General features: G+C 39.0%; 1 protein-coding gene across 1 annotated transcript in view; it reads left to right on the forward strand.

Moving 5' to 3' along the window:
• The first annotated feature begins 481 nt into the window (after positions 1 to 481).
• Positions 482 to 25,295, forward strand: part of LOC145662276 (uncharacterized) — a 729,687-nt gene continuing 704,873 nt past the window's right edge. Inside the window, exon 1 of the mRNA XM_081727665.1 lies at positions 482 to 867. The gene's annotated coding sequence lies outside the window, so the exon portion shown is untranslated. The remainder of the gene's footprint in view (positions 868 to 25,295) is intronic.

Genomic DNA, 25,295 nt, shown 5'->3' on the forward strand with positions numbered 1-25,295 from the left:
TTTTGTGTCAGAGTGTAGTTCTTCTTTCCTTGACGTTGGTGTAGGATTTTCACAATCAATAAACCAGTATAAGAAAGAAACTTTCTTTTCCTTAGTGTTGGTGCGTTTTTACGTACGAAGAAACAAGACATTTTTTGTTAACTTACATCTATATATATAAAAAGAGAGAATATTAAAGTTACAATCCCACCTGTGGATAATATTGTTTTCGTTATTATAGGCAAATGGATTTTTGCTTCTTTCTTTTTTTAAGAGTAACATATGGGTTTAATGGTAGAACTCAAAAATAAAAAAATAAAAAATAAAAACGAGAAGAACTGGAGAGTTCTGTGTCCTTATCTTCTTTCCGACTCCTTCCACTGGGCTTCACGTGCCGCTGTTTTGGGGCGGGGCTAAACAGCATGGATCAAGGGGAGCGTCGCGGGGAGAAGAAGGGTAACCGGTTTTATTTTAAACTTCTACCACCAGGCCGCGCTCATATCGAATGTCCAGAAAAGCAAGGCATCGGGGGAAAATGGCGGAGTTTGGGTGCACGGAGAATCAAAACATCGGCAATCTCAAAGTGCAAAGTGTAAGCTAAAGTTAAAATGTGTTCAGCTGCTTTGAGTGCGTGCACTCATCCCACACTCGAGCCAGAATGCGATATCGTGCAGTGACATCCGAGTGTGTGATCCGTGAGGGGAAGTGTTGTTCCCATTGGTTAATGACAGGAACATTAAATTGTGTTCTCTTTAAACTCAAAAGCCATTTTCACTGCCTCTGAATGGACTGGATGCGAAATCCAGTGAAAATAAACTGTAACGGGAATGAGAAGACTGAACCAAGACTGAACTTTGAACCTGAAACAAGAAATACGTAGCAACCGAGGTAAGAAAATCTCTTTCGGCCTCTCTTCAAGGGCTTCTTTTAGTATACATACGTTCTCACTTTCCTTTCTTGTGCGTGAGAGAATGCGTGTGTATGTGTGCGTAAAAAGTGCCTAACAAAATTATTTCAGTTAATAATATCACTTCTTTACAAACATTAGCAGATATAAATATGTAATATTGTTTATTATTATTACGCATGGCAAGGGATTTAAAAGTGCGTGTGTTTTTTTCGATATTTTTTCCTGTTTTTATTAGTGTGCGTGAGTTGCGTACCCTTTCACTTCGTAGCGCGAGAGTAGGACACATGCTTCTATTCCCGTCTCCTTATGACCTTCAACAACTAGGCTATTCTACTGAGGGACAGAACCGATGTGATGCCAGGCCTTCCGTCTTCCGGAACGGTGGGAGGTGGTCGTTGTATATGATTGCGTAAAGAGTGGGAGGGGTTTCAAGTCGGGGGCGGGTGGCGGGGCAAACTCTCATCTTCCTACCAACGATCCAAATAATATTTAAAAAAAAAAAATTGTAGCGTTGTCAACATTCTTATACGTAAGAGGAGTTGCAGTGAAGTAATGCATCGTTGACAGAGCTGTTATCGTATTGTAGTATTTATTTGTATCAGTTACTTTGAAAGTACTGACATAGAGTGACAATAGGTGGTCCCTAGTTCTGTATCAGTGGCGTACATAAAGCCCCAAAATCAAGTTCCATAGGCGGAATAACATAAGAGCACAAATAAAATGCATTAAGAAATTAAGAGATAGTTAACATTTTGCCAAAGAATAAAGCCTGATGAACTAAGTCAACGAATCTTCGTAACAGTGGATTTTCTCGGGTACTTACGTTTCCTTCCAAATTTTTATTACACCAATTAATTATTCTATCATCCAGAGGCGGATTTAGAGGTTAAAAAGTAGGGGGACAGCCAGATCCCAGACTATGATAGATATATCAAAAGTTTACTATACACTTTCAAAAATATATAAATAATAGCTTAATTTTTTTTGTTACTTAAAACTGGGGCCTAGGCCCCCGACCTGGGCTAGATCCGCCACTGTCATCATCATTCAGTTGTCATAATCGTCCATCCTCTTTGCCCAAAGGGCACAATCGTAGGACGTTAAACTAAATATTTCATTTCTCAATCGTCGTAACAGGAGTGCCCAGTAGCGAAGAGCTTCTCCTTCCCCTGAGCTATATAATTTTAATCAATAGTAAGATACTATACCAATAAAAAATATGAAACCCTACTTACATCAAAGTTTCTCCCCTTCCCAAAACAAAACCTGAACCAATGCTACTAGGATCATAACGCAAATTCTTTATTTAAATTTTAGGATTGTTAAGAAAAAAAAAAGTAGTTGTAATAGTTAGATCATAGACTTTAAAGGAAATGTATAATTCTATATGAAGAATGTGTAATTTAAGGTATGTGCAAAATGTTCAGCACCATTCAGTAATTTCATTGAGGGTACTGGTTTTTCCTACTGGGACCATGCCAGTAGGAGAATGTTTGGAGATGTATCATAGACCTTAGAGGGACGAATACTACTACTTTTACCGATGGCCCATATCAGTGTCGTATTTACGATTTTGTTTCGGAGGGGGGGGGGGATTTACTAACTTTATTCCTGGAAATGTAAAAATTCTGCAGAATATTCATTTACTTTAAAATAGTAACTAAACTTTCGGGGCGGGGTTAAGCCCAGAAGCTCCCTTAAATACGCCACTGATTCTTATCAATAAGTAAAACCCTTGGTTGATTCAAAATAGGTACATTCTTCCTGCCGATGAACATTTATCTTAAAATACTATTTATTTCCTTACATTTTATATAATTTTTGGTAATTGGAAATTTACTGTTCCATTCTCAGATAAATGATGAGAAAAATATCGTACCGTTTTCCTATCACATATTCACATTCAAATATTCAGTCTTAGAAAATTTAATTCTTCTGCGAGTATTTAATTAAAAGTCAAACAATTTACACTAAAATCAGCAATTTTAAAAAGTTCTACCACATTTACGCCAATGAATCACTGCATTATGTAGCATTTTGGGAGGAGGTCAGTGAAAAACGAACTTTAGAGAGCTGAGTTTCATAAATTTTGGTTCTATGTCTTCTAAAATAAGTTCCATCAGAGACCAAGTTTAGAGAAAAGAAAAATTCGCCTATATTTATACAACCGTTTAAGCTTGTACGTTTGTCAGTGTTATATAATCTAACAAGAGCTTTCATAAGATTTACTGTTTTCTCAGGATATCAAAATAGTTTTAGCCTATCCATACAACAAAGTTAATGTAGCTAAGAACGCCTACGTTTATGCAACCCTTTGAGCTTGTACGCTTGTCATTGTTGTATAACCTAAGAGGCGCTTTCATAAAATTTACTGTTTTCTCAGGATATCAAAATAATTTTAGCCTATCGATACAACAAATTTAATGTGACCAAGGAACTTACATTTATGCAATCCTTTAAGCTTGTACGTTTGTCAGTGTTGTATAATCTAACACAGCTTTCATAAGATTTCTGTTTTCTCAGGATATCAAAATAATTTTAGCCTATAGATACAAAAAAGTTAATGTAGCTAAGGAACGCCTATGTAACCCCTGAAGCTTGTACGTTTGTCAGTGTTGTATATCCTAGCAGCAGCTTTTATAAGATTTACTGATTTTTCAGGATATCAAAATAATTTTAACCTATTGATACAACAAATTTAACGTAGCTAAGGAACGCCTACGTTTATGCAACCCTTTAAGCTTGTATGCCTGTCATTGTTGTGTAACCTTGTATAACCTAACAAGAGCTTTTATAAGATTTACTGTTTTCTCAGGACATCAAAATAATTTTAGCCTATCCATATACAACAGTTAATGTAGCTAAGGAACGCCTACGTTTATGCAACCCTTTAAGCTTGTACGTTTGTCAGTGTTGTATAACCTAACAGGAGTTTTTATAAGATTTATTGTTCTCTCAAAAAATCAAAATAATTTTAGCCTATCAATACAACAGCCGACCGCGCCCCAGGAATTTCTTTCAGAGAATTTAACAAGAAACATGTCCTGTTACTTTTTTTTTAAATTATAATTAAAGAAGTTTTTCTTTAGGAGTAAAGTTTCCAAAAACAGTCGAATGTATTCGTTATTGAACCTAGAATACGGCAAACATTTGAAATGACAGAGCAAACATCAGAATAATTGTTATCAAGTATCAAGCTCGAGTTTCACGAAAGTTGTTCTGTAAATAATTATGATTTCAGATTGTTTTTGGACAAATGGAAGGATAAATGACATGCAGGGATGAAAGTGGTCATATAAATATAAAAAATAAGGGGTAAATAACTCCTTCATGAAAGAAATTGGTCATCACTGGGTCACTTCTTGAAATGTTTACCTGTTTTGTTATCTAACAGATGTATTTCTTATTTAAAAAAAGCTAGGTTTCATTCCGTGCTGTATTGGATGTGTGTCTAACCCAATATTTATTATGAACGCATGATCCTATGTATTCATTTCTCAGTGGAGATATACGAGGGCTATCCAGAAAGTAGATTACGTTTTCATCTGTGTCCGCTAGGGGCGGGGCTAGCGCGGCCATCTTGGGGTCAGAGCGTTGCGCAGCTCAGTCGGCATCTAGCCGTGCTAGTGAGAGGTTCGTGCTGTGCTCCGTTAAGATACTGTGACGGTTTGAAACGTCTGCGTTAATTGAAAATCCCGCGAGCTACGAGGTGCGTGCAGTAATAAGGTTTCTGACAGCAAAAAAACTGTAAACCGATAGAAATCTATCGGCAGCTCTGTGAAGTGTATGGGGACAACATTATCACTGAAGGTGGAATGCGACAGTGGGTCATAAGATTTAAAAATGGCCGAACCAATGTTCACGACGAAGATCGAAGTGGGAGACCCAGCAAAGTGACTGCCGAACTTGTCGAAAAAGTCGATGTTAAAGTCCGTGAAAATCGAAAGTTCACAATAACGGAACTTTCTTTGAGTTTTCCACAAATTTCGAGAAGTTTGTTGCACGAAATCATCAGCGAAAAGCTTGGTTACCACAAGTTTTGTGCAAGATGGATTCCAAAAATCTTGACAGAGGACCACAAAAATCAGCGAATGGCTGCAGCGTTGCACTTTTTGGACGCCTACAATAAGGATGGTGACTCTTTACTCGATCGCATCGTTACTGGTGACGAAACATGGGTGAAACACGTGAACTGTGAAACGAAATTGCAATCAATGCAGTGGGGGCACACAGGTTCTCCCCAAAAACCCAAGAAATGCATGCAAACAATGTCGGCAAGGAAGATGATGGCGACTGTTTTTTGGGACAGAAAAGGTGTGATTTTGGTGGACTTCCTGGAAAGAGGCACTACAATAAACGCTCAAAGGTATTGCCAAACTCTGCAAAACCTCAGAAGAGCAATTCAAAACAAGCGCAGAGGAATGTTGAGCTCTAAGATCTTGTTGATTCACGACAACGCCCGGCCCCACACGGCAAATGTCACGCGTGAAGTTCTTGAATCTTTTCAGTGGGAGTTGTTTCCTCATCCGCCGTACAGTCCCGACCTGGCACCGAGCGACTTCCACCTATTCCCAGCAATGAAGAAGTGGCTGGCTATGCAGCGTTTTGATGACGACGAACAGCTGCAAGAAGAGGTAACGAAGTGGTTGAAGTCGCAGGCGGCCGAATTTTTCGACGAAGGAATTTCCAAGCTCGTACATCGCTACGATAAATGCCTTAATTTGAATGGTGACTATGTCGAAAAGTAGTATTTGTGTGTGGCTTTCATCTGTATATAATAAAATTTGTTTCCTACACTTTGTTGATTTTTTATTCCAAAACGTAATCTACTTTCTGGATAGCCCTCGTAGTCCCATTAACATACGGAGCATAACTGTAAAATAAACAAATCATTTGTGTGCTATTGTCAAAGTTGTGTACCTTTACCCTGATGAGATCTTATATTCTTTGTTGACAGTAATAAATGCAGGGGCGTACCCATGGGCAGTGTTTCTTTCAGAAACAATGTTCCGGGGGGGGGGACTGCTGATAGTATTCTATATATTATTATATTATAGACGCATTTCTTGGTCTCCTCCGGGGAGCACACCGAGAGCTCCGGGGGGCAGTGCCCCCAAAAAACAGGTCTGGAAGAAACTGTCCGCGGGGGTCCACCGGGCCCGGACCTCCCTAAATAAAAACTTCCTAACTCAACATACATTTGTACACGTTGTCAATAAAACTCTACTTGTTTAAACTGGGAAATCATTGATGTAACATGAAAATTGAATCTTACACTTCATCTATACTCTTTCTCTTATATAAAAAAAAACTATCTAGTTGTATCATTTGTTCTGAAAATATAGATAGAAGCATTTTACAATTATTTATCGTCTTTTCGGTTCGGGTATCGTCTTTTACCTGTTCAATATTATATACGTAGACGTATTAGCTTGTAATATTGAAGCCCCTACATGAACCAGAAACAAGAAGGAATTTTTCAGGGGGCGAAAAATTGCATAGGGCCGGTCCTGGTCTTATATAGCGTGGGTGCTGAAAATGGCGCCAAATTTCAATAAATAAATAAATAAAAGAAATGTTTTTTTCACATAAAAAAGGAAACAGTATGGACCTTCATTCGTCTCTAAAAAATATTCCTGTTTACATTTTTGATGTGTTCGAATGTCAATTATCTATGTTTCTATAGCTGGGATCTAACGCAGACACAGGAGGGAGATATGAAGGCTTCCATAAAGATGTGGGATGGCTCAGTGGTAAAACATTCATCTCTGTGCGAATGGTTTCTGGTTCGATCTCAGGCTATATGAATTTATGGTGAACAATATCGTGGAAGAGTGGTTTCCGTTTCTTCCCACGTTTTCAGTTGACCCATTATTTCAAAATTTTCCATCTTCTTTAGCCTACAGGGCATTATCATGAGGCGTAACACTAGAAATTTCGTGTTCAAATAAGATTGTCAACCGTCTGGTATTTTACCGGACAGTTTGCCCTTTAACCTCCTTGTCTGGTGTCCGGTACAACCTCAAAACCGGACGTTAAATGTCCGATAATTCTTCCTTTTACTAGGCGTATTCTTTGTACTATTCAGATTATTTTGGAGTGACGAAAAGAATCGTTTGTCGATGAACATGATTAAAGCAGAGCTTATAAAGTAGAGCTTATAATTCTCTTTGATATCGACCTGTCGTGCGCGGAATTTGCTGAAGAATTGAAGGCTTAAAAATTTATTGAACTGCTGAAGGTCAAGAAAAGTCCATTTTCAAGAGCGCAGCTAGCATTGCTTCATCCTCAGCTACATCTTCCAATTAAATATGGCATCCAGATCCAGTAAAAATATATGGACGTTATTAGACATTACCAGCCCCAGCGAAGCTGTAAGATTTATTTTTCAAGTATATTTTGTGCATGCCATAATTATACTGCCAATTATATTTGCTTTTCTGTTTTAAATATCGTGTATTATTGATGGTAGACTACAAAAATTACATGTGCCGGCTCAATCTAAACTGGAATAACTAAATTTAATAAATGCTTCAAAAGTAACTAAAGTTATTAAATTTGAACTCCGAATCGCTCAATTTTATGTGAAGTAACCACTTTCAGGTTTGTTCCGATTTTTAACGAGATATGATGTCACAATCTTAGGAGTACACGTACTCCAGGAAGGTGTCCGATATTTAGATTTTCAAAAGTTGGCAACCCTATTTTAAAATTTCTAGAATGCTGCCACGCCCCCTCCCCCAATTATTTCTCTCAACACATTTCTGTAAATCAAAATACGAAAAGTGCTGTGTCTCGCGTAAAATCGAACTCTTAACCATACGCAAAAAAAGTTATGCACCAACTATTCAGATACAAATATTGTATTGTAGTTCACATTTAGTAATTTACAAAACAACTAGTCCTTGTATTGACAGATATTAATTATTACGACTCGCCGTCGATTTTGATATTCTTGGTAGTGAACGTTGATAGTAGTAGTACGAGGATTTATCCACAGATGGCTCTGTGTCATCGAAATGTTACAAACAAGTGCAGCGAGATAAATCAAGGTTATCCTGTCTTTTTGAACAAGAAAGTGAAAAAGAAAACGTTGCATAAGCAGTATTCTCTTCACTTACGATTACGCGAAGTGGTTCTTTCTTTTATTTATCAAGGACTAAACACAACTTCTTGTTCTTTGTCTTCCGCTAAGAGCTTTCCCATTTTTTTCACGTGCGGTCCTTGCTTCTCACAATTCGGTGTATCTTTCATCCATGCCTAATCAAGATGCTTCTTTCTGGAGTCACTACGACCATCTCCCTTATATTAGGTCTCCCTTTGCTTTCGTTTTTTTAACAAATAAAATATGTGTAATGGCTAAAATGTCCAGTCTTTGCACGGGAAGGATAAGCTTATGAAAAATATAGAAATTGGATTTCAGAAGCGAAATTTTCTTTAAAAGTTGAGGTACTTGTTCATTTATTTTTAATAAGGAATTTACATACCAAGGGTACACTCTAGTCTAGTGGTTAGAGCGTTGGGCTCACGTTCGCGTGGTCCCGGGTTCGATCCGGTGGTCCCGGTTATCTCTCTTTTGCCCCTTAGCATGCATATTTTAATAAAGGTTACACGACAAAATTCCATTTACTTACTAAGTTCCAAAACTAGTTTCAAATAGTTTAGATATTTTTCTGTAAATGCGTTCATAAAGATGACTTTTATTTGTACAGGGTGGTCCAGAAGTGGAAATACCCCCCGCCTTTAGTTTAAACAGTATAGTGTTAGTTATGGTAGAATATCTGTACACAGTTACCATGAGGTCTTAAGAGTCATAAACATCGGTATGATCACCATCCATGTCGTAACAGCTGAATACTGCGCCAAGTTATCGCAGGTGTTTTGCGCAGATACTCTGGAATCACGAGGATGAACACGTGTTCCACACCTGCTCGTAATTCCTGCGCTGTGTGATATCGAGTGTTTCTTTCTTGTTGCTTTATGAAACCCCAAAGTGCATTGTCTGGTGCCGTCAGATCGGGACTTCTTGGAGGCCAGGAAACGTTTGATTCAGGTAATTGCGCACGTAAATCCCGAAGTGCGCTAGTGCTCCATCCTGCTATATCACAACAGTGTCTTTGATATCATTTTTTCCAGTTGAGGCATCAACCACTCATTAAGCATCTCCAGGTAAGAATGTCCATTAAAGATGTCGATTAATTAGTGGTACGCCAACTTCCGGACCACCCTGTATTTATGATGCACGGGCTAATTTTTCGTCTGTCATTCTGAATTTACGTAATACCCATCAAGCTTATAGAGTTAAGCAATCACCCGAGCTCCCTCATGGCTAAGCAGTTTTCGTACACGCCTTGGCCGTGAGAGACACGGGTTCGATTTCCGGCAGTACTTCATGTGGTTCGGATTCCATGTTAATCAGTAAGTCCACGTCTCATATAGCCTCGCTGCTGAAAGGGACGTTAAACTCAAAATCAAATCAAATGCAATCACCAGATGGAACTTATCACTAAAGCATGCACACAAACAAGAAAGAGTCTTTAGTTCTTTTGAGTTTGAGTTTTTGTTTTCCGTCCTTATTCAGTACCAAGGTTAACAAGGAAGGAACCTCTATTAACGTGCAACAGAACCGTGATCGAGCTTATACTCGATGCAGTTGACGGCTGCATGATGCTCCCCACCAAACTATCATGCCTCCAAGACACCTACTTTACAAAGAGTCTTCAGTTGGTAGAGCCGTTCTATTTCAAGTGTGCCCTCGGAAAATATGTGAAACATATTTCGACTCCACCTCTGCCCCCTCTTCTGGATGAAATCTTTCGTTTGCTTTGCGAAAAGAAGTGAATGACGTCAGCTGTGTTGCCAATTTGTCATTCAATCGTTTGGTCTTGACGAATGAAGATCGTAGGTTACTTAGAATGACTAACAAGGCAGTGTACAGCGAACAACTATGAAAGAATTCGATGTGACAACTCTGTCTGCATCCAACTATTCTTGGATCTCGGCCACAGCAACTTGTCCCTCCTCTTTCAAGGGAGGAACCAGAAAACACACATCGACAGCAGCGATAACAGAGGCACACTTGAAATAGAAAAGTTGTAGGACTCCCACCAGGGATTCGGCCAAATTCGTATACTCTCATGTTGGGGGCCCCAGTGACCCTCCTAATTACCATAGAGTCATAATCCATACATCATTCGAAAGCTTATGGAACACAAATTTCAACGAGGTAACATTTGTGCAATTCCCGCCCTATTTGTAGAAGAATAGGAAGAAGAAACAAAAAATCCTAAAAAAATATTTTAAAAAAATGAAACTCAAAAAAATTGGCCAACTTTGTCCTTCCTTCTCCACCCATATAAGCAACAAGTACACATACAGGGTATTACCATGTAGGAGACTACTTCATTGTTTCACATATCAATTTTTATGAGTGTACCTCCAAGGGGGTAAATGGCCTCCCAAAAAACCTGATGCATCAAAACAAAAAACACGAAATTTACTCCCTCCTTCGCCGTGATAGCCCTCGCATACATAAAATGCATATCGGTGGAAACGTTTATCCTTCGAGAACACATTGATATCAAAGCTATCTCCCTGGCTTAATTAGGGATTGAGCTGTTCATGTTTAAAGCTTTGATGCAGCACTTGCGTCAATGGGCGTTTATAGGTTAACATCCAGTTCAGCACTGAGGCTATATAAGACATGATGTTACAGTTTAAGGTGGAGTCTGAGCATCTTGATGCGTTCAAACTTCGTGGCTTTTCAACCGGGAATCGAACCTAGTACATCGTACACCAAAGGTGATCACGCTAGTCATTACATATCTAAATTAGAAGGATGAATCATACTTGCTATAGTTCCGTACGAGACAAGACGTCAGTTTCACGAAGCATTTTCGAGACAACTTTAAGTTTTGTAATGTGTGCATCTTTAGACTGCTTTCATCCTCATTATTATATTGTGCCATTATTGGCTTGTCATTTGCTGCAACTGAGAAGCTCCCTTGCTCCACTGTCTTCCGCTAACCTCTTTACCTTCACGTACGACTTTTCTCTTTTGATATCGTCTATTAATTGTAGTCTCCTTCGCCCTTTCCCTCTCTTTCCTGTCAGCATACCCTCTAGCATGTCCCTCATGATACAGTTCCTTCTTAGCTAATGTCCCAACCAGTTTCTCTTCCTCTTCTTTCTTAATAATGTCTAATTTTTTTCCTCCCCGTTTCTAACACCCTTTCATCCGTTTTCAGCTCGACCCAGCTACTTTTTTACTTTCATCTCCACACCCACATTTCGAAAGCTTCCAATCGTTTTTCATCACTTTTGCGTGATGTCCATGTTTCTGACCCATACTGAACAATACTCCACATGAAGCATTTTATGAGTGTTTTTATGAACTTTTTGTTGAAGGTTCCACAAAATAGTATTTTTTTCTTCTAAAGGCTTCTATCGCCATTCCTATCCTTGCTTTTATTTCACGTTCACATTTCATATCATCACTAATAATACTACCCAGATATTGATAACTAGTGACCTGTTTCATTTTCTCCCCTCCTATATTGAACACCAATCGCTTCGTTCCAATCACCATGGTTTTTGTCTTTTTAACATTTATTTTCATCCAATTTTCTTCACAACCCTTTCCAAAGCAAGAGACTCTTAATTCTAATCTCTGTATAACGTAATAATTAGGAAACATTACTCATCACATACCAATTAATAAGTGTTACACTTGGAGATCAACAAGTTTACGATATCAAGGTTGCAAAAAAAAAAAAAAAAAAAAAAGTGATTAGCTTTGGCAGTTTTAGTGAAGTTAGCAGAAAATTATCTTCGTTGTTGAAATATCGGGTGAATATCTTGTGCTAAGATTATGTACGTCAGAACCTGTTGATTAATTGTGTTAGTCTCCAGTCCTGAATGTTCTTGCACATCTTTATAATTCATTGATAGTACAGCTTCCGTTTTGTAATGATTAATGATCTCAGCTCGCGGCTTTTTCTGCTGGGAGAGGAGCAAAGTCAACTACTTTAAACATCAACTTAAAAGATAACGAGGACGAAAAAAAAAGTATTGCAAAAATTAGTAATAAGAATTGGATGTTGTTTAAAATTTATTAGTAATTATTACCAGATTTGCTCCTGTCTTTTGACGGAACACGATTGTATTGAGCTCCTCGCAACCCAAATTAGCTCCTCCGTGGCTAAGCGGTTAGCGTACGCGCCTTTGGCGCGGGAGACCCAGGTTCGATTCCCGGCGGGAGCTCATGTGGTTCGGATTCCACAGTTACTCAGTAAGTCCACGTCTCATATAGTCTCGCTGCTGAAAAGGCGCGTTAAACTCAAAATCAACTCAAATTAGTCTATTGCGCCAAAACACTTTAAATGAAGAGCGTGCCTCGTAGAGCATACTTGTATTGAATTCGTTCCAGAAACCTGTTCGAATTTCTGATTGTTTGAAGTTCCAATCAAGAGCTGATTCATTGGTAGAACGCTAAACCTCTGATGCGAAGAGTCCCTGGTTCGATGTGAAGTGTTCGTGGACAACATTCGGTCCATGATTTTCCTCGGAGTTCTCCCGTTTCCTCCGCAATCTCTTCCCGCCTATTCTTCCATAATCAATCAATCCATGTATTGATCCTAATTCTTGTTCAGCATAACAGCATATTTTCTGAAAAGCCCCTTATTCCTAGGTTTAAGTATCATAAGTAACTATGTTATTATTTTAGTTGTGGTATTCAGGCCCGTATCCATGGGGGTCTAGGGGAGCTTGACCCCCCTAAATGTTTACTGCCCCCCTAAAATTTTCACGGTAGGCTTGCAAGTGAACTATAATATGGTTGGATCCCCCCCCCCCCCCGTACATTTTTCGGCTGGCTACCGGTCTGGTGGTATTGGAAACGCTGCTTTCATGATCACAAACAGCAGTCTGGTATCTCTGCTTTGAAATAATGTCTAGCATCCGTAAGTTCAATTCCACGTGAAGTATCTCAGTTGCAAAGCCATGGCTCATATGAGTGTTGAACGTTGTTCTCAAATATCTCTATTCCCATTTAAATGCTCCCACGAAGCCCAGACCATTACAACACCAGACAACTCGCTGTAGGTAATAATGAAGCCACGTGTTTCTCATCGTTGGTACAGGACAGATGGAAGCTCGAACGATAATTTCTCAGATGTTTCGCAACATACATGGAGAAGCATATATCTGTATGCACAGTACTATTAGCGAATACAAATCTACTGAACATAGGCCTATAGTCTGTATATGTACCGGTAAGTACTGATTTATAGCACGTGTTAATTGCTCTCTCTGACACTCAAATCTAGGAGTACGACGACTTCTTGGACATCCTGTATAGTGTTCTTGTGGTTGAATTTGTTTATCAAATCAAAGAAGGACAATAACAGACTTCAAAGATTTTCAGAATCTTAAGTTAATAGTATCCGTCTCTAGATTGATTAGACGTAATGTATAGGACTGTTGAATATGTATGCCTGTAATGTAATATTTTATAGAAAATAGCTTAGATTACTCGTTTTGCTGGGTTAAAATTAAAATTTTAAATGCACAACTACTTATCCCATGTGTTTGGTACGCGAGAAATATACTATTTTTTGTTTTTAGTGGCATGGATTTCAAATACATTGAGAGTATCACTGTACGCCTCAGCGACCCCGAAAACCATGGATTCAACACTAGTATCGGTCGTTTTCCATCATTTTTATATATCTCCCGCCTCCCCCTCCAACCAAAGTTACGGGGCATTTGCAAGCGTTTACGAAGACGTACGAAACAGACGAACACCAAACAAAAACGAATGTTTACAGGAAACACTCAGGTACACGGAGAATATAAACCTTTGCTTCTAAATAAATGTGCAGAGTTGCAAACCAATATATGAAATCACCAGAAAAACTACAGAAAATTACACTTTTAAATGGGTTGTATTTTGGAATTGTATGACGTGGGGGTTCATAAGTTTTGTGCTGAATACTATTGCATGTAAAGAGTCTGCAGAAATATCCACAGCTATGATACTACTGGCATCGTAGATTAATGGGGATCTGAAAGTTGAAGTTTGTGATTTTGATGCCATTTTTGGGGCATAATATCTCAGAAGGGCAAAGTCCTAAAAAAATTGGTACTTAGACCACAAAGTAAATCTGCATGTGAATAAATTATTGCAAAAAAAAAAAAAAAACACTATGTCTGATATTACATGGAGAAAAAAATGAGGACAAGGTAAAAACGCGAAGAAAGCACGTGCGTGACGATGGTTGTAGCCGGGAAAAATTTAAATGTTTTATGTTTCATGTTAAATCTCAATAACTACGCATGGTGCAGCAATTAGGCCCGCTTTTGTTTGTGTTCAGTTGTGCAAAAGCTTGCGAGTGGCGTTTGTTCCATCTTTCTAGCTCCATGATCATTGCCACTTCTATATGGTAAAAGGGTTAGCTCCCTCTTGCACCCACGACACACATCGTCGAACTAGACTGTGGTGTTAAGGCATTTTCAGCAAAGAATCATTGAAATCCATTCCCAGTTACGGAAGATAATATGTTCGCAAAGTTGCGTTATGGAGGATAGACCAGCCTTTGGCTAGCTGGGGACTCCGCCCCCAGACCCCCGCGTTTGCTCGGCCTAAAACCTCGAACCTCTAAACTCAACAATTCTACTAAATTTCAAGTTTCTTTTCGTATTTCAACTATTTAAAAGATAAAATTTTGTATCACAAGCAAGCATTCACTTAAATAATATGGGAATTACTTCATCCCCCAATAGATACTTTAAAAACTAAAAATAGTCTATTACTTTGGCTTTTTTTTTTTTTTTTTTTTTTGTTGGTTAGTCCCGGAAGTCTACAATCGTGCCAAATTTCATGATTCTAATCCTGCCGAAAGTGCCTAAACATGTTGGGGTGTAGAAGATGTCCCATATAAGTAACATTGAGAAAACTTTCAGTTCCACACAAAACCTCTTAGTCCAGGAAATCTAGAGCAATTTTACCCTCAACCTGGGCAAAATTGCAACCTTTAGTTTTACACCTGTATTTTGTTTAGGTACCCCACCTGATGAAAATATCCAAAATCCGACAAAATCGGACCACGGGAACACCTCCAAAAACGGGTTTCAAAATGGCGGACCATGGTTTTTCGAAAAAATCGTAGACCTTTACGTTGGCGGCTCTAGTAGTCCTCTTAATTGACACAGAGACATGAATGATACCTCGTTGAAACGCTCATAGACAACAAATTCCAACGAAGTGACTTTTGCACCCATCATGCCCAACCCCTAGAAAAAGAAGAAGTAGAAAGTTGATTTTTTGTTTTTTCTCTTCTAAATTGATATTTCTTGGACCCTTGCAACACTGTACGTCCTCATACGCCTTCAGAAAAATTCCCACGCATAGACCAGATATTGGTAACAATAACATTAAAAAATGAAGGACGTAGGTTCAACAGTAAGGGAGATAAAAATTCGGAACCGCGGACCAAGGAGGGTCACTCTGTATATTTTTTACAGTGGTCTAACTTATGTTTCTTAGATCTAGCATCCTCCCTAATTGTCACAGACATGGAGCATACCGCATTGGTAAGCTTATGGAACCCCCTTGCCAACGACGTATCGTTTGTGCCCCTTGTGCCCAACCTGTAGAAAAAGAAGAAGAAGAAACCTTGAAAAAATTGGGAAAATCTACACTTTTACCTTTCTTGGGCTCTGGCAACCTTAAAAATCGTTGTGCACAAGGGGCACATACGATACGTCGTTGGAAAGGGGGTTCTTTAAGCTTTTCTACAAATCAGTACGGTACTGAATAGCGTACTTAAAATCATAAAGAATAAACCATAGTAACTATGTTGTTTAATAAGCCAAGATTAATGTTACATTTACTTTAAGTGTTCCGCAATGTTGTTTCACTACGTTAGCAAAGGCGATTCAATAATAACTCGTAAACATGTTTCAATTTTCATAGTTCTTGAATTGGTTTCACACTTCTGTGCTGTGTTTTATTTCAAAGGTCTAACCATTCTTCGGAAGCCTGTCTCTGATGCTGATGTGAAGTCCCTTGCCAGTGTTCCCATTCATGCATACACTAAAGCCAGGGCTATTCTTGAAAAGGTCAACTGTGAACTGGTAACAGCACCATCACCGAACGAAAGAAGAAAAAGTGGATTTCCCTGGACATTTTGTTGAAACTTTCCTGGCACTTTCCGTCACGCACTCCAAACTGGTCAGGAATGATGCAGGTCATTCACGCAGATCCATCTCTTGATCATCCAGGGAAATCCACTGTTCTCTGCTTACCGATTATTGACCTCCCTCCATCTAATATGTCATGCATCTATTCCACTTTAGTGTACCTGAATAATCTTGCGAGAAAATATAAAGTCACACCAATCATCACCTTAGACCAACCACTGTTTTGGAAAGCTTCAAGTATCCTGCATGACAGAGCACTTAACACCAGTATTAAGGACACGGTTCTCCTGTTGGGCTCATTTCATACTCTGATGAACCTTCTAGGAGCAATTGGTTCCCTGATGGATGGTTCAGGCTTACGTGAAATCTTGCATGAGGTTTATGGAGAAAATTCGGTTGTACATATGTTAAGTGGCAAGTCCGTAGCAAGAGCCTTCCCTGCGCACTTGATGGTTGACCTCGCATTAAGTGCATTGCTTGTGAAGAATGTTTTTCTGGAGACTAATAACGGAATACACAGAACTATCAACGATGCTTACTCTCTCTACCAAAGTATGATGTCGGGTGAGATTAGTGCAACTGGAGCTAGTTCTTCACCTCTTCTTCAAGAAGCCCAGAAAAAAATAGAAGAACGAAAGTCAGAACTTATTAACACATCAAAAACAAGTCAGTTGTGGCTTGCATACCAGCGCATGTTGACTAGAGCAAGGAAACTTGTGGCAGCAGACCAAACAGGAAGCTGGGAGGATCACCTTGATGCTATAGCAGAGTGCATTCCCATATTCGCTGCAGCAGGACACTTCAATTATTTGAAGTCGACATGCTTGTACCTGCAAACAATGTTAACGCTGCCATCGGTTAATCCAACAGTTCACGAAAGCTTTCAAAATGGGTTCGGAGTTATTAGAAGAAGCAACCGTTATTGGACTGGGTTGTTTTCTGATCTAGTCATAGAGCAGGTTCTGATGAGATCGCTAAAATCCACTGGAGGTCTAACTCATGGGAGTGGAATGTCGGAGATGCAACGATCTTTGTGGGTGCTCTCAATGCCAGCATGATCCGAGTATAATCTGGCGATGAAAACTCTTACTCACACAGCATATGTCACTAGCGAACAACATAAAGAAGCCGAAACGTCAAGAATGTCACGTGATATCAGTGACACACGTCGCATTCTTGCACGACTGCAGCCCATCTCACCATTTGACGGAGACAAATCATTGAGAAACATTGTCACTGGCGTCATAGCGGATTCCTCGGTCAACGTCCATAATTTATTTTCAGTTGGGGAAGAGCTTGCGAAGAAATTATCTGGCAAAGACTTGTTCACTGTGAAGTGAAAGCGTGCTGATAAAGTCAAAACTCTAGCATCCGCGAGTAGTGTTAAAATCAGCAACGATATCTCCGTCGATTCGAATCTTTTGTTTCAAAGACTGTTAGTTGTCGCTAATGCAGGCAGCACATCTTTAGAGGATACCTTAGCTCATGAATTATGTGCCTACCCACCAGCTTTATTTGAGTCACCCAGCATGATGCGTAAGGCAGACAAAGCCCCACTGGCCCATGTGATACTAGAGTTCAGCAAGCAGCAGACCGCACAGTTTGAGGAAACGGAGCCAGACAATATTCTGTATGTCTTAGACGGAGGATCTTTGTTACATAGACTACAATGGTGTAAAGGCAGTTCGTACGGCAATATCGCTGCATCATTTGCTGAGTATATAGTTCGTAAATATGGCACATCAACCTCGTGTTTGATGGGTATGGATCACCATCAACGAAAGATGTCACACACCGCCGTCTAGCTGGATCCTGTGCTGGTCCAACAGTGCATTTTATGACATCGATGGAATTCGTTGGCAAAAAGGATAGCTTCTTGTCCAACAAAAGTAATAAGGAGCAAATGATCGACCTCATAACAGTCCACCTAGAGAAAGTAGGTTGCACAGTGCTTCACGCTGACGGAGATGCTGATGTTCTGATAGCCACAACAGCAGCCACAGCTTCCAAAACCTATCACACTTTTGTGATTGGAGAAGACACAGACGTACTACTTTTACTCCTATATTACTCACAACCGACTCCATTCCGCCTCGTCTACCGCAGTGACATAAATACAAGAAAAAACGTTAAGCCCGATTATGACATACACCTAATTCGTGAAAGTCTCAGTCCAAGCTTGTGTGAACATCTCCTCTTTTTGCATGCCTTTACTGGTTGCGACAGCACATCACGAGTTTATGGGCTTGGAAAGCAGAAGGCATTTATAAAAATGCAGAAAGACTCTAGACTTGGAGAAATAGCTTCTGTATTTTGTTTTCCTGGCCAGCCAGCAAGCGCAATAATCGAAGCCGGGCATAAAGCAATGGTTCTATTGTTTGGGGGTGATGATCACATCGACCTCACTCGTCTTAGACATCGCATGTTCAGTGCAAAAGTCACAACAGCCAAATGTTTCGTAGCTCCAGAAAGACTGCCACCAACTGCGTTTTCCACCAAATTCCACTCTCTTCGCACCTACCACCAGCTCCAGGTGTGGAAGTCGAAACCTGCAAACGCTATAGAATGGGGCTGGCAAGAAAGGAATGGTGAGCTCCACCCAATCTTATGTGATCTACCACCAGCTCCAGCGAATTTGATCACCATTGTTCATTGCAACTGTGTTACCGGGTGTGCAACAACGCATTGTACTTGCAGAAAGCATGGCCTTCCATGTGCTATTGCTTGTGGTGTCTGCCAAGAAACTGAATGTTTTAACTGTTTAAATGAATATAGTGAGGACAGTGTTAGCGTAGGCGATGACGATGTAGATGTGTAATTAGCCTCCAAAAGTCTTTCGCCTTCCCATTCCTTTGCTTTCGAATATTTTTGCTTTATATATATAGGTGTTATGTTTCTACAAAACGAATTGTCTTGTACACTGTATTATGGTATGACCTTCTATTTGCTATTTCTTGTGGTGTGTGTCAAGAAACTGAATGTTTTAACTGTTTAAATGAATATGGTGAGGACAGTGTTAGCTTAGGCAATGACGATGTAGATGTGTAATTTTCCTCCCAAAGTCTTTCGTTATTCCCATTATTTTGCTTAAGAATATTTTTGTTTTATGTATAGTACTTATATTAAAGCGACCTTTGATTTAAAGAAAGAAACAAGATTTTTTCAAGCGTACAACGATTATCAGGGTTGCCAGAACCCAAGAAAGGTAAAAGTGTAGATTTTCCCAATTTTTTCAAGGTTTCTTCTTCTTCTTTTTCTACAGGTTGGGCACAGGGGGCACAAACGATACGTCGTTGGCAAGGGGGTTCTGTAAGCTTTCCAATGCGGTATGCTTCATGTCCCTGTGACAATTAGGGAGGATGCTAGATCTAAGAAACATAAGTTAGACCACTGTAAAAAATATACAGAGTGACCCTCCTTGGTCCGTGGTTCCGAATTTTTATCTCCCTTACTGTTGAACCTACGTCCTTCATTTTTTAATGTTATTGTTACCAATATCTGGTCTATGCGTGGGAATTTTTCTGAAGGCGTATGAGGACGTACAGTGTTGCAAGGGTCCAAGAAATATCAATTTAGAAGAGAAAAAAACAAAAAATCAACTTTCTACTTCTTTTTTTTCTAGGGGTTGGGCATGATGGGTACAAAAGTCACTTCGTTGGAATTTGTTGTCTATGAGCGTTTCAACGAGGTATCATTCATGTCTCTGTGTCAATTAAGAGGACTACTAGAGCCGCCAACGTAAAGGTCTACGATTTTTTCGAAAAACCATGGTCCGCCATTTTGAAACCCGTTTTTGGAGGTGTTCCCGTGGTCCGATTTTGTCGGATTTTGGATATTTTCATCAGGTGGGGTACCTAAACAAAATAAAGGTGTAAAACTAAAGGTTGCAATTTTGCCCAGGTCAAATCGTATTTTGACTCGACTATCTCTACGGTTGAAAATTGTTATTTTTAGTGATTATTTGAGTAACGCTAACGGAAACGTACAAGCATCTGAAATTTCAAGTTATTATTTCAATTCCAAATACTTAAAATGTGAGATTACCAAGTCTAAAAATTAGCCCATTTAAATAACCTGGAGAATTTCTACATCCCCTCCCCTTAAACCCCCTAAAAATTAAAAATAATAACTTTTGGCAATTTTCCTCTGGGTTAGTACTCGAAAGTTACAATCATGCTAAATTTCAACTTTCCACGTCAACCGAAAGTACCCCTTTATTTTATGTCAGTTGGTGTAGGTTTATATATAGTTAGGATAGATGTAACGCAACCTTGTGAACATAATAACTTTGGTAACTGGAATTGGCTTTCAATGTCACTTTGCTGATTCAGTAAGAGCCTTAATACCGCTATCCAGTTCGACAATGGGTGTCGTGTGGCAATGATCAAGGAGCTAGGAAGATGGAGCAAACGCCACTCGCAAGCTTTTGAACAACTGAACACAAACAAAAGCGGCCCTAATTGCTGCACCATGTTTTTAAGATCTGGCATGAAACATATCCAAACATATAAATTTTTCGGGGCTACGACCATCATCACGCACGTGCTTTCTTCGCATTTTTACCATGTCCGTACTTTTTGTCCATGATTTTTTTTTTTTTTTTTTTTGCATTAGTTTAGTCACATACAGCATTGCTTTGTGGCCTAAGCGGCAATTTTTAGGAAAGGAGAGAAAAAGATATATATATATATATATACGGTGACGGCGGTTGGACGTTAAAAGTGGGGGGGGGGCAAGACATGATCTCAAATTTGTATATCAATGTTAGTTTTCCTGGTTTCTTCAAACATTTTGTTTGACGAAAGTTTGTATAACTATTAGGATACTCTCTTTTCCAGTTAAAATACCATATATTGTGTTTTATATTTTTTAAAGTAAATTGGCAAGAGCAACGCAAGTAGATACTAGTCCTTTTGACTCTTAAACAACGAAGGTGTAAGAAGAGATTTGATTCCTTGCTCAAGAACTGTCTGGAAAATTGTGTGATCAGATTAGGGGCCTATTTAATAACAAATTTGCAAAACAAATAAACAGAAAAAATAATATTAATCGAATAGTAATGAAAAATGACGCTTGTTTTTCAAAAGTTACATTGAAACCGGGGATTAATGAACAACTTATATTTTTAATTCCACACATGCTATTAAATGTATGTTATTACTCCTAGAAAGATAGTAAATACTACAAGCATATGCTGCGACATTTAAAGAAGTACTTTTGCAGCTTCCCGAAGCATGTTTGTTACCTGTACAATTTTCACTTTCTTGGAATACGTACATCAAAACTCAACAATACTTAGAATCACTCCAGTTATACAAAATAATCCAAAAACATAGAATTATGTTGAATTCACTAAATTTAATCGTATATACAAAATTGTATATGTACACCCCTAAACTCGTATATTACACTGCAAACATTGCCTTTGGCGTGTGAAACCCGGGTTCGATTCCTGGCGGGAGGTCATGTGGTTCGTATTCCACGTTAATCAGTAGGTCCTCGTCTCATATAGCCTCACTGCTGAACAGGATGTTAAACTAAAAAAAAAAATCAAATCAAATCAAAATATTCCTTAGTATTAGAAAGATGAAAAGACATTTTAGGAACTTTCGATTTTTGTGCAATTAAAGAATAACTTGTGATTCACAAGTTGTGAAGGACTTCTTTTTTGTACGAAATGTTATCTCAATTTGTACCAAAACGGCTAATTAACATCTTGAGCCCTTGTAAGAAGAATGAAAATACACTCGAATTATGGCGCTCCAATAGGTTAATTTTTGGGCCATTTTTCGTGGTAATTAAAACGCAATTCCTGTAGCTTTCTTAACTGAACCGGAAGACAACCAATACGTACTCACGGGACGGCAAATATCTTATGGCACAATTGTTATTCTATGAACCATTAATACATATAAAAACTTAATATTTCCAAATGAAACTATATACATTAATGGGTCATTTAAAAAATGTGGGGGCAACTGCCCCCCTTTGCCCCCCTAATCGCCGCCCATATATATATAATAATAATATATATATAATAAAAATGAAACTCACTGTTTGTGATTTAATAAATTTTGAACCACACGACCGATCTCGATCAAATTTTCAACATAGGTGAGGTTTGGGCCTGGGATGCTTTTTATTATTTCACTTTGACGATACAACTTAATGGAGGGGGAGGAAAGTAGATATTTAAAAATTATCGAAAATAACCTATATTAGTGTCGATTACATAGTTTTCCGGTCGCTGAGACGAACAGTAACACCTCCGATTCTGTTTAAATCCAAACTCAGTCTCCATTGCCCTTTTTGTCCAAAATGAAACGTATTCTCCCTGCGCGGCAGGCCCGTATCCACGGGGGGCCAGGGGGCGGGCCTCCCTAACTTCTACCGGGCCCCCCTACATTTCTGGGCTGGTTACGGGCCTGCTGTGCGGAGAACGGGTGTTCTCCTAGTATTTAATATTTTATAATGGGAGACAATCTTGGCTACGACTTAAAGTTCCTTATTTTTTGCATTGGAAGATGCGCAGAACAAACTTACTGAATGGGATAACGACCATTTGTTACTTTCGAATCGCTAGGTTGGTCGACTGTGTAAGAAAAATGGTTACCATGCCATTTGAATAATAAAAATAATGTAATAAGAACAATATTTATATTATAAATTAGGATGGATTACAATTATATTTGGGAAAAGTAAAGTTAAATATTGATAAAAAAAAATATTTCCTATGCTGCAAGTTCGAAACTCATTAAAGTGAGTGTTTTAACCAAGGATCTTATAAAATAGAGGATCTGCCCTTACAACAAAATCTTGAAGCCATACGTAACAGTTTCGCCACCCCTACTCTGCCCACTCTGCCCAATAGGATCGCAATGTTTTGAGCCAACAATTATGGCGAAAATGAAAGCAGCCAATCAGACGATGCAAGAAACGAGAGTCGCCAATCAGACTTGGTGATGCTCGGTTGTTTTTTGGTTTCATTGATTTAAGAGTCTTCATCCCGACGAAATTAAAATACCGCTAATTTTACAGTAGTTATGTGATATCTTCAAATAGATAAAAGATAATTGAAATATAGAACAAGAGCGCCCTAGACAATATTATTTTACGTGAGGTACCGTTATCACAAGTCACCTAGTACCTTTCCGTTTTCAGCTGTTTAGAAACGCGAAAATAAATGCCGATTTTCAAAATGGCTCGAAATCGAAAGCAGATAAGTGAATCGTGATAACGGTATCTCATGTAAAATAATATTGTCTAGGGCGCTCTTGTTCCACATTTCGATTATCTTTTATCTATTTGAAGATATCACATAATTATTGTAAAATTAGCGTTATTTTAATTTCGCCGGGATGAAGACTCTTAATAGGATGAAGATACATATGGGCAGATCCTCTATTTTATAATATCCATGGTTTTAACACCTAACTTATTAAATAGAGTAAGGGAAGGGGAGGTCTAAAAATAATTAAGCAATTTTGAACATTTAGTTGTTCTAATGTTCATTCGGAGTGAGATTTTACTGTAGCTGGATTTTAATAGCCCAAAGAGTAATTGCAATTGTAGATAATAATTAGATACATTAGAGCCAAATTGTGAAATGAGCGTAGACACGAACCTAAATAATAAGAAAGGTCCTTTTAATTCGTCTGAGTTTGCAATTCTGGTTCGCAAATCCTGACCTTTAAATTTAAATGGCAAGGCATTGACCTTGAGAATCACAACATAAGAGAAGATCTGCACGTGCTAATAGCCGTACCCTTGTACACTATACTGGATGGATAACCAGACGCATTCGCTTATTTCCGTGTTATTTTTTTCTTTCTTTCTTCCTTTCGCGGATGTGGGTGTGAGAGCAAATGGGTTCTCCATTCAGTAGTACAGTTTGAAAGAAGGTATTTACTTTTTTGTTCGTAAGAGGGCAGAAGTGTATTTGTTGATGACAGGGTCCTCTGTCGGACCGAGGGGAAGCAAAATCAATAACGTTGTTGGCGGAAGCGGCTTGTCATAACGTCTTTCTGTTCTTGTGTGACCTTGGGAGGTAGCACTGCCGAATTAGACCATTTGATTGGGGAACAGTTGTTTGCAGTGTTTTTATGGATTTCAGTACAGAAATAGCCTTATTATAAACTATAGATGCTCCAACAAGATAAAATATATTGATCTTTCAAGCTGTTATGAATACGAGCGTTCTTTCAAAGTATTGCAAGACCTCAAATATTGATTAAAAAATAAAGAAGACATTCCATATTAAAATTAATGAATTCACTTCTGCCACTTCGTCTTGAAGACGGAGCTGATTCAAGCTTACTAAATTTTATACGGCGTAGAGTGATGCATTAGAAGGATACCTGTTACCCTCCTTTATCCTCTGAATATAATGAAAATGAAATATTTCAGAAATCATCCCACAGTTATGCCCTTTAGGCCAGTGGTGCCCACCCCCCCTTATGTCTATGACGCACCCCCCCAATTGTCTATCCGTAGGTGTTCTTCCATGAAAAAATCTTCTTTTCGATTAATTTTACCCCCCCCCTCATCAAACATATTTATATAGATTTTAACCCCCCCAAATATTTGAATGACGCAGTTTGCGTCATAGCCCCCCTTGTGGGCACCCCTGATTTAGGCTGAGACAATGATTAAGACAAATGAATGATGACGGAAGAATTGGTGGAACGAGAAGGTGGAAGACAACAGGAGTACCGAGAAAACCCACGGAAACGATGTTGTCCACCACAAACTTACGTGGCTGGGGATTGAACCAGAGCCTCCCGCACCGGAAGTAAGCTCTCTGCCACTGAAGCACTGTCCCTCCCTCTGAATATAATTAGGAAAAAAGTTGTGAAAAATATGGGATGAAAATAAACGTTCGTAAGATAAAAGTAATAGCTATTAGTTTGAAACACTAATGATTTTAAGGGATAGCACGAGGGACAATTCATCTGAAGCTGCGGACCGCGGTGGCTCAGTGGTAAAGCGTTCACCTCGGATGCATGGGGCCCTTGGTTCGACCCCAGCTCGCACCAAATAAGCTTTTTGGTGGACAAACACCGTGTGCGTGGATTTTCTCGAAGTTCTTCCGTTTCCTCCCATTTTCTTCACCATTTCTCATCACCATCTCCTTTAGCCTCGCCCGCATAACTGTGTGACTTAAAGATTTCATTTCATTTCACCTGGAGCTACGAAATAGTCATCT

This window comes from Thermobia domestica, chromosome 10 (assembly GCF_964235325.1).
Source record: "Thermobia domestica chromosome 10, izTheDome1.hap1.1, whole genome shotgun sequence".
Lineage (NCBI taxonomy): Eukaryota > Metazoa > Arthropoda > Insecta > Zygentoma > Lepismatidae > Thermobia > Thermobia domestica.